This window comes from Canis lupus, chromosome 2 (genome assembly GCF_003254725.2).
Source record: "Canis lupus dingo isolate Sandy chromosome 2, ASM325472v2, whole genome shotgun sequence".
In the NCBI taxonomy this organism is placed as follows: Eukaryota; Metazoa; Chordata; class Mammalia; order Carnivora; family Canidae; genus Canis; species Canis lupus.
The window spans coordinates 58,564,230-58,574,642 of NC_064244.1; the positions used below are offsets into that span (position 1 = coordinate 58,564,230).

General features: G+C 36.7%; 1 long non-coding RNA gene across 1 annotated transcript; it reads right to left on the reverse strand.

Annotated features, from left to right (window-relative positions):
• Positions 1-349: 349 nt before the first annotated feature.
• Positions 350-8,842, reverse strand: LOC118354036 (uncharacterized). Its single transcript, XR_004813927.2, has 3 exons — positions 8,414-8,842; positions 3,470-3,618; positions 350-516 (listed from the first exon to the last, which is right to left on the reverse strand). It is a non-coding gene; the product is annotated as an uncharacterized LOC118354036 (long non-coding RNA).
• Between the last annotated feature and the right edge of the window lie 1,571 nt (positions 8,843-10,413).

A 10,413-nucleotide genomic window follows, 5' to 3' on the forward strand; every position in this document is an offset into this window, starting at 1 on the left:
CCTGGGGTCCTGGGATGGAGTCCTGTATCGGGCTTCCCGCATGGAACCTGCTTCTCCCTCTGCTTATGTCTCTGCCTCTCTCTCTGTCTCTCACGAATAAATAACTAAAATCTTTTTAAAAAAGAAAAAAGAAACACGCATGCAATGACCACAGGTGCCCTGTTGTTTTACTCCACACTTAGTATTTTAAATGCCTAAGATGTCATTCCTAGGGCAGCTTTCAGACTCAAGATGTTTTGATACACAGCTGACTCTCAATTATAAAAGTAAAAGCAATTATCTAGATTCTCACCATGCATTTAAGATTATAGTTTTATGTTTATTTATTAAAAATAACACAAACCAGGCAAACAACTTATTTAAAATGCAGTGTGTGCTTAAACTGATTTAAAGCAATAACCACAGACATAGCCTTCGTGATTCTCCAAAAATATCCCTTATCTTCCTTTGCAATTTGAATCCAAATATTCAGCTTTGATTTTGATGTCTCTTCTAAGTTTTGCACCTTTCTGAGCTCTTCACATATTAGAAATGAATAAAGAGAGAAAGAGAACTAAGAATCCTAAAATATGACAATTTAAAACTCAAGTTTAAGAGTTATTTTGGTCGACAATTAAGATTTCTGTTTTGTTAGAGCTAAAGTTACAACTGCAATTGTTTATGAAAACACCCACAACATGGAATCTGTACTTTTCTAGAACAGTATTCTTATTTTATGAAGTAGAGAATGTGTTTGTGATTCTGTAGCTACAACTATAGATTTTAGAGAATCCAGAGAATATAATACTTACCTCCAGTATCTTTCAAATAAAAAACCAAATGAAATATGATTTGAATAATGTAAATGTTCCTTAATTAATTGAAAAAATAATCATCTTTAGAGATTGGATGGAGGACAGTATTTACAAGGTTAAATGTTATGCTATATATTTTAGCACAAATCATAATATTAAAAAGACCAAAAACAGAACACAAAAACTGAAACTCCTGCCAGTAGGAGTTTCAAAAAGGTGGAAACTCCTGCCACCCTGTTCCAAAAAGGTGGGTCTCTCTGAAAGGCAGGAATTCCTAAAGCCTTGGTGATTTTCCAACAAGTCCAAGCTTTTTTGAAGCAAAGTTTAACATTTATTCTTATTCTCCTCCATTCCTTAAACTCCCTGAACTTAGCATACATGTTGGTATTGCTCTAATAGTAAATCTTATATCTAATTTGTGTACTTTTTAACTTGTCTTCTCAACTAGATGATAAGATTCCTGAAGAAAGGGGCCATATATTCAACTTAAAAAGATTTTATTTATTTATTTATTTATTTATTTATTTATTTATTTATTTATTTAGAGAGAGAGGGAATGAGGGAAGGGAGAGGGAGAGAAAATCGCAAGCAGACTCTGTGCTGAGCCCTCGTCAGGCTCTGTCTAATGACTCTGAGATCATGACCTGAGCCGAAATCAAGAGTCAGAAGCTTAACTGAGTCACCCAGGTTCCCTGTATATTCAACTTAAAAAAAAAAAACAACTCACATAGCATCTAGTGACAGACCTTCATATATTAGAAACTCAACAGATACTTCTCCATTGACTCATTGCTAATATTTTCAATAATGTCTTATGCTTGAAGATCTTCATTTTCTTTAAATATATGGTCTTAAGAGGTTTGCTGCATTCTGAGATGTGATTTCATTGCATTTAGGAACTCAATTCCCAGTTAAATGCATTCCATTAACTAAGAGACACCTGTATAAATATGCCCCTTCCCCCACTAACAGACACAGATACAAAAGTAAATATAATGGTGGGAGTGATAGGAGAATGGGGCTAGTCTGTGTAATTGCATTGATTAAAGAGGTCCATGAAGTAGACATTGCTAACTACAAAGGTAGCTAGCCATGTAAGTCTGTTCCTGTGTCAGAGCACACACAGAAGAGTAAGAGGGCTTTGCATCTAATTAGCAAAATTAAAAACTCCTTCTATACCTAGTTTCCTTGGAGTATAGTTTCCTTGGATTATCTTACTTGCAGGAAATAGTAATTTCATAGTCCCAAACATGTTTCTGTCTCAAGCTCTGCTATAGTACCACTGATTTCCCTCTCGAACTCTGATTATGAGGGTTGGTGAGAGCTGACAGTTCCGCAAGCAGAATTAATCTCCTAAATCCAATGTGTACCTTTTGGTGTGGGATAAAGCAGGGGAGGACAGAGTTGTAATATAGTAAATGGCTTCTCTAAGCTGACTTAGTTGGAAACAGGATGTTAACTACTTCATCCTGTCAAGGAGCCTGATTTTTATTCCCCTCCATTAAAGAGCATTTTAGAGCACTGGCTCTTGCACCTTGCAGGATAAACCAAGTTCCTGAGGGCAAAGGCAACAGAAACGGTGGCAGATTTCACTCAAAAGCTCAGTTTCTCTTCTACCTTCTGCCATCAAGAAAAAAAAGCATCTTCTGAATATCCACTATTCAGAGTAGCCCCAGAGTTCAGCCTCATTCAGAAACTTCTCATCTTCCTATTGCCACTGTGATCTGATGATCAATATCAGCTGCCGGTTCTGGGCATTAATGGAATTGCCAGTAAGTAAAATCAGTGACCATCGTGTCCAGGTTAATCCTTAAAATGAATGAGGTTAATAAAAATACATTTTACATATATATGATTTATTGACATAATAATATCCTTTAAGTATATGCAGGCTGTTTCTGTAACACTTTATCTGCTCTTCTGTTGTGGTTTTTATTACTTTGTGCCCTATGTTGTAGATAATGTCCATATCTCATTTCATCTACTAGACAGTAAGCCACTTGAGGTCAGTGTACATGTCTCATCCTTGATGCTGTCCCCCTAGTTGCTAGCATGTTGCCTTGCATTTAACCAGTGTGCAATAAGTACTCACTAAATGCATGAACAAAATGGTATGTGTTACTGATATTTAGGTGTCATTGCTGTATGCTAAACACTATATGTGATTTCACTGAGTCTGGTGGACAAGTAGGAGATGTATAAAAATGCAGACAGGTTCTGTTTTCTATTTTTTGGTGCTTAGCCATGAAGCCACATAGCATCTCAGGAGCAGATGTGCCTCCATTTTGATTGACAGGGCTGAAGAGTGGTGATTTGCTTTCTTTTTTACTTTTCATGCTCTTCTTAATGATAACCCATATTTTCTGGCTCCACAGGGGCCACACAATAATTCCAGGTGTCATTTTTGGGTTTTGACTGGTAGTTCATACTTTTTACAAGGAGGACTTGGATTGTTCTCTTCCAAATACCCTTGTATCACATCTACCACTCTCTTGCCTACTCCCCCTATATATAGTGTTCTGCCTCTTGGCATTAAGCTACCCAGAAGCATATAAAGGTGTCTGCATCAAAGACTTATTGCTAACTTTTTCTTCCAGATCATTTGTGACTGATGTCAGTGTTGACTCAGGTCAGTCCTTGCATCCATCCCTTATGGGCTTCACTCTAATACTTACTTCTAATCTCAGGATGAGAAGCCTTGGTTTGTTCTTATTAAAGTTCTTCTTAGAGGTGGGGTTTAAGAGTTGGGAAGTGCAAGAGAAGTATCTTGCATCCCATGTCACAGAAGTCTCTGCTACTGTGGTTTATGTTTATTTTCCTTTTGCTAGAAAAAAAAAGAGGTCTACGTTCAACAAAAATCCAGCCATAGCAGGGCTAGTTGTCTGGGATTTTCTGTGATCTAATAGAGCAAGTTTAATGACTCAAGAGAGGCCTGCTGTTTATTGCAGCTCATGGCTCATGAAAAGATATACTATGTTAATTTTCAGAACTGGGTCTCTTAGGTAGAATTACATTATTTTGGTAATGCCTCTCCTGAATTAACGGCAGTTATTTAAGCTTCAGCATATCCAGCTCACCAAGGGAAGGGAATCCCTGGGTATTGGCGAGCTATTGAATTCTAACAGGACCTCATCCTCTGTAGAGGAAAATGGGTAGTGGATGCAGTCTTAAATGCTTTGGGGTAAAATAAATAAATAAATATATATATATGTAAATAAATATATGTATTTTATGTAGGCAGCATGCTTACTTCTGATAAATATGGACAGTGGATATTGTGAGCTTCTCCTTTTAGAACACTTTAGTGTTCCTCATTCCTTCAGGATGAATTCCAAATTCCTTAACACAAAGTGCAGGGCCTTTTTCCTTCCACTCCAGCCTCATCTCCTTACCTCCTCCCTTCTCCTCTCCAATTGGACTGGACTATTGTCAGGACACCAAATGGCTATATTCCTTGTCCCCTCTGGGCCAATCTATGCAGAGATGTTCTGTGGTCCCCTCCCCACATCTGTCTCACTATTGATGATAACAATGATAGTAGTTAGGCTTTGTGTTTAGCAGGATTTACATGGATTCTCTCACTTAATCATTGTAAGAATCCATGAGTACTATCATTGTTCCCATTTTGCAGATAAGGAAACTGAAGCTTAGTGAGAATGTAGGAGCCCTACCCAGGCCCAGCTGGAGTTAAAGCTAAGCAGTTTGACTCCTGAGCCTGTGTGAGACTGTCCTGGCTCCCAGCATACGAGCTAAACATGGTTATATGGCTAACTCTACTCATTTAGAGATCTCTTGCTCCAGAAAACCTCCCTAATGTGTCCCTACCCCCTATCACCTACTGGGTTATATGCCCTTCTTGTGCTTGCTCACTTTGTATCTTTCATATCTCCATTCACAGCACTTATTATACAAATCAAATTCCCCCCTGTAATTGTTTGTCTGTGTAACCCACCCCCCACCCCCACCCCCGCAAGCTCCTGAAACTCATGGAGCTGAGTTCTGTCTGCCTCTTTTGCTATTTTATACCCTTCAGCCACCAGGGGGGTCCACTTGGCCCAATAAATGTTTATGGAACAAGTAGTCCTTTGACTAAACTTAGCTCCACTGAAAACGCTGCACAATTCTTTTGGCAGGAAGAGGTTAATCCCCATTTTACTGATTTTCAGACTTTAATGGGGGAAATGCTTAGCAGCTTCTCCTTTCTTTGGGGATCCAGCATGATGTGACTAGACTGAGGCTTTCTTGTGGTTTACAGCCAAGTCATATGGGTCAATTGGGTTTTTGTTCACTCCAGCTGTCTCCCCCTATTAAATTCTTGTTTACCGAAGACATAAACCAGGAAGTGGGTTGTTGCTTTACAGAAAGATTTACCAAAGGATTCTCACTTCTCATTTGGCCTGTTACCCAGTATCCAGTAATACTGAAGCTGGAAGAGATACTGGACTGTAGCTTATTCAGCCCTTTTTAATTGGGAGAGAAAAGGGAAGCACAGGCTCAAAGTCAAACACTAGTTAGTGGCCAAGCCAGAGCTGTAATCCACTTCTTTTATTTAAATAATGAACTTATTTGGTACCCCTAAAATATGTTTATTATAAAAATTTTTTACCTTCACTTTTATAGGAATAAATGTGTTGGCTGGAAAAACAACCTGTAACTATTTGTAGGCTTCAGCTGTGCAGAGCAAGAAAAGGCTTTCAGAAAACTTTGTTGAAGTTTATAGAGCATGAACATTCATAAAAGTGTATTCGCTTTTATATCCATGTCACCAGCACTCAGATCAAGAAATAGGACATCAAGAATGGCAGCCAAGTGATACTATGTGATATATGATTACTTTTATGTTGTCACCTATGTTCTGTAATATATGTTACAGGCTTCTAACAACAGGATTTCCTTATGGACATGAGTGGAGAGGGAAAGGAATATTTAAGATGATAATTTATCCTCATGTGTGACTCTCACCACTTCATAATACAATATTTAAAACATATATTCCTTTGATTTTGTGTAATTAAGATGCACTTATTTGCCTCTTTATTTGCAAAATTAATGTGTTCATGCTGATACTGTAAAGTCAGAAAAAGCAGTACTTGTGAATATGACTCACATTCTATAGAGTTCAAATAACTACTTAGAGAATTTTAAAAAATGATTTGTCACTTTTATTTGTAAGCATAGGTATGTGTGCTTCATTATTTTTTTTAAAAGACAAATATTTATTTTAAATTTTTAAATACTTAACTTCAGAACAAGGTGTATATTTTAAACAGAAAAATAATTTACATATTTATGTTTTCCTAAGAATATTGTCTAATTTTGTCTAAGGTTAATTTTTTAATTAAAATTTTTATTTTATTTTAATTCCCATAGAGTTAATATACAGTGCTGTATTAATTTCAGGAGTACCGCATAGTGATTCAACAATTCTACACATCACCTGGTGCTCATCACAAGTTGTGCTTCATTCTTCTTTAGAGAAGAAGATAAGACATTTGCAAATATCTTCTCTCATTCTGTTGTCTGGTGTGGGAATGGGGTAACTGGGTGATGGGCATTAAGGAGGGCACATGATGTAATGAGCACTGAGGTGTTATATGCAACTGATGAATCACTAAATTCTACTTCTGAAATTAAAAAAAAAAGAAATCTTGATTCTGTTTTGGCCTTGTGTATACTCTGAGCCATGATGGTTTTGCATGATGTTCGTTATGTGTTTTTGCTTACTCTTTTTGGCCAACTTGGATGTATTTCTGAGTGAACTGACTGGCATTGATTGTAGAGCTGATCTGTGCTAAGCCCTGCTAACCCATGCATGTGACTGGGCTCATTAGCGCCAGGCTTGAAACATTCAATTCAATATTACCTGACAAAGAAGTTTATTTCCAATGTAGGCCCAGAACTTCAGACAAATTATTTAACCTGAAATATTTTCTTCATTCCAACTACTGGAGTAACCAATTCTGTCACATAATTATAATAAACATTTGGGGAATGAAACTTCTGCCTAAAATTGGATCTGAATGTTACCCTTATCTGCAAGGCCATTATATCACATGAACACTATCACTGTACAGTTCAATTAATAGACAGTGACTGGGCAATTTCTTGAAAATCTCTCATGATCTAAAACTTGCTTAGCCCAATGGATTTTTAATAACATCTAACCTCCTAAGAAAGCTTTTGTCCCCCATTCCCTATCGCTACCCAAGGATAAAATTCATCCAATTATTCAGAGCAATAGCTCAACTTACCTTAGTCTAGAAAAAAAAAAAAAGCTCTTACCTGTTTTAAACTTACTTCCTACTGTCTAGAATAGTCCCTTTAGCAAGCAACATATTAATCTGCTTAATTAACATGTATTGTGCCTTCCTCAAGGCCGAGCAGGGTCCAATTATATGCTATAGCTAATTTTACTTTTTCCTTTTTGTATCTCATTCTGCTTCCTCTCAGCTCCCCCTTAGCTTTATCTGCTTACAACAAAAGCTCAATAGGAGACTAGCAATAGCATGATAAAATTAAATAGAATGTTACAGAAAGGCCTGGGGGTTTGAAAGGTGCCTCTTAACTTCAGCAGGGAGTCAGAATAACATGGCCCCTTGTCCTTGGCTTGCAGAAGTTTATGCGGCAAGTACGTGACCATTACTCTGTTTGTTTGCTATTATCAGACACTAATTTTCTTTATATGAGAACCATATCTAAGTAGGATCACTCTTGAACGTACACATTCCCTGGTAAAGGGACGTGATGTCATCCTGTTGATGCCACGGAAGCCTGTTAGGACTATTAATTTTGTTGTTCATTTAGGCATGCATGGTTGCCACAGCAACAACTATCTCGTAGTTCCTTCAAGCCCTTTGTGCATTAAGCATCTGTTGAGAGTCCTATGAAGGTATCATAGTTTCTCTCCTTCCTGTCACAGATTGAACCCCTTGCTTGCTCTCCTTATGAGCTACATATTTATCAAGAATCCCTAGAGAGAGAAGAGACTTTTTGCTGGAGCCCAAGGAGGACTCTGAGAATGAAGCCTTTTGTTTCCCATGGGCTACTGCAGAAGATCTCAGAATAGGTGCTTTGGAAGTCAGACGATTATTAAAAGTCTTGGTCAGCTGAAATGTAAATAAGTCCTTGGCAAAGTTCACAGCCAATCTTTTATACAGGGTTGCCAGGACACTCAGTGTCCTGCTTAAAGCCAAAATTGTAAATTCTAGTGCAAACTCCTGGTGGCAGGCAATAATAGGGTGCATTCTGTTGCCAACTATTTTTCATAGTCCAAGACCTTCTCCTTAAGATCCATATAGTTTTTTAGAAATATGTGTCTTGAAGGGACAATTTCAATTTTTTAAAATTTCCTTCTAACCGTGGGCTGTTAGTGAAAGCTTACATGTTTTCAAAAGCCATCTTCCAAGACAACCATCTTCAAAGACACTATTCAGCATGAGTTCCTGTCCAACTTTATCTCATCTTGCAATTTATACAGTTGGAACTGGAGGAAAAGTAACAATTTATAGATAAATTACATACTAGCCAAGTGAAAGGAGCTGAGACAGGGGCCTTCTGTCTTTGACAGCTGTTGAGAGGGGATATCTCAAGTCCTGGCAGAAGTCTTCGTTGAAACTTACATGTAAATGTTAGGGCATCTGACTGAGCAAGTTTATCAAAACATCATTATAGATTTCCTCCTCCTTCTGTCATTACTCTGATCAAGATGATCAAGAACAGATTTCATTTCTGCAGAGAAGCTTACTCATTCCTTTTCAGAATTCTCTTACCTAATGATATCTATTGTTCAATCATAAGTAATATTTAACAGCAGAATCTTTTACTTGGAGTACATTATCTTTGAGATAAATTCAACTTGGAGTTCTCTACTGATCAAGTAATTATCATTTCCACTTTTCAGTTTAGAGTAGAAACTTCTAAGCTGAATGCTATTCTTAGGTGAGAAGGTTGAGTCTGGGTTACCCTAGCTGCCACAAAACAGTGAGTATGTTTGGAGGCCTTCTGTTTTTGCAAATCTTTATGGGGACTCCCAGGACCACTTTTCGTAGCACTCTCCTGTTCCAACCACCCTTTCTGGACTCGTTTTACTTTTAATTTCCATTTTATCAGCAATGAGCTCTTCTCTTCATTTTATTTTATTTTTATTTCTCTAGTATCAGGAGATTATCGTATTTAGGGGCTGGAAAACACTTTCCATCCTCTTTTACACATTTCTATCCTCAAAACTTGTAATCCATAACTAATTCATATTGTCCACTTTTTAAAACTTATATACATGGCATGTTAACAACTGAGCACAAGCCATTTTATTAAATACAATTCATTGTATCAATGTGGTTTGAAATGAAAAAGCCCTAAATTACAAATGAGATTTTTTTTGCTAGTTGCAGCTCTGACTTTAATTAATGGAATGACCCTGGACAAATACCTTATTTTTGGAACATCTCAGTTACTTTATCTGTAATATAAGAATAGTATTCTCTAATAACTTATTATAAAGTTAAATGAAACAATGTGTGGAAAGTGTAAGGTACTGTATACAATTATGAGGTAGATAGATACTCATCCATAATGCCTGTCTCTGGAGTCCACATCAGCATAGTGACTTTAACTATGTCCTTGCCTGAAATGGCAAAACCCAATGATATATCCACTGTAAAAATGTTGATTTATAATGAACAAACAATTTTAGTACTATAAATATGTACTTCAGAAATATTCATACATGTGCACGCAACCATAAATGTTAACTGAAGCATTATAATTGAAAACTATAAACAACCTTAATTTTCCATCAGTAGGAAGAGAGTTAAATAAATATCTATACGATGGAATACACTGCTAGAAACAAATAAGGTTGATGCGTTCTGTAAGTGCATGGAAATATCTTCAAGACATATGCTATATATAAAAAAAGCAATTCAGGAAGCAGCACAAAGTATATGATCTCCTTTATGATAAACACATACACAGAAATGTAACAACAGCCATACCTATAGGTGCAAATATATTTGTAGGTTAATTTGTAGAGTCCTGATATTACCTAATGTTCCTATGCCACTCTTATTCTCCTGTGGATGGTCCAGATTAGGAAATGGCTCTGGTGTCAGACTGACCACCTTTAAATCCTGGCATGACAGCTACTACATGTGTGATTATGGGCAAGTGACCTTCCTTTCTATGCTTTCTCACCTCTAAAATGGATTTAACCATTTTAACCATAAGAAAAAAATGTAGAACACATTTGCTTATCCTGAGACACAGGATAGTATCAAATACTTTTTATCAAGTAAGAATTATCCCAGTCTAGTTGTTTCTATTTTTTAATTTCATCTCCCACTTCAGCTATAACTCCCGACTATGGGGTCTCTAGTAATAGTTTTCCTTTGTCCCTCACCATGACCAGCATAGTGCCAGGAATATGGCAGACACTGAAGATGCATGTTTTTAAAGAATAATGACATCTTGTTATCTAACAAAAAAAGAGTTTTAACCTGAATTTTCCTATTGTTATCTTTAAAGTTCTTAAAGTTCTATTTTTTCTATTACCTATTAGTTTATTCTTAACAAATTGTTCATAAATTCAACAGTCATTAAGCATCCATTACAGACCAAACAT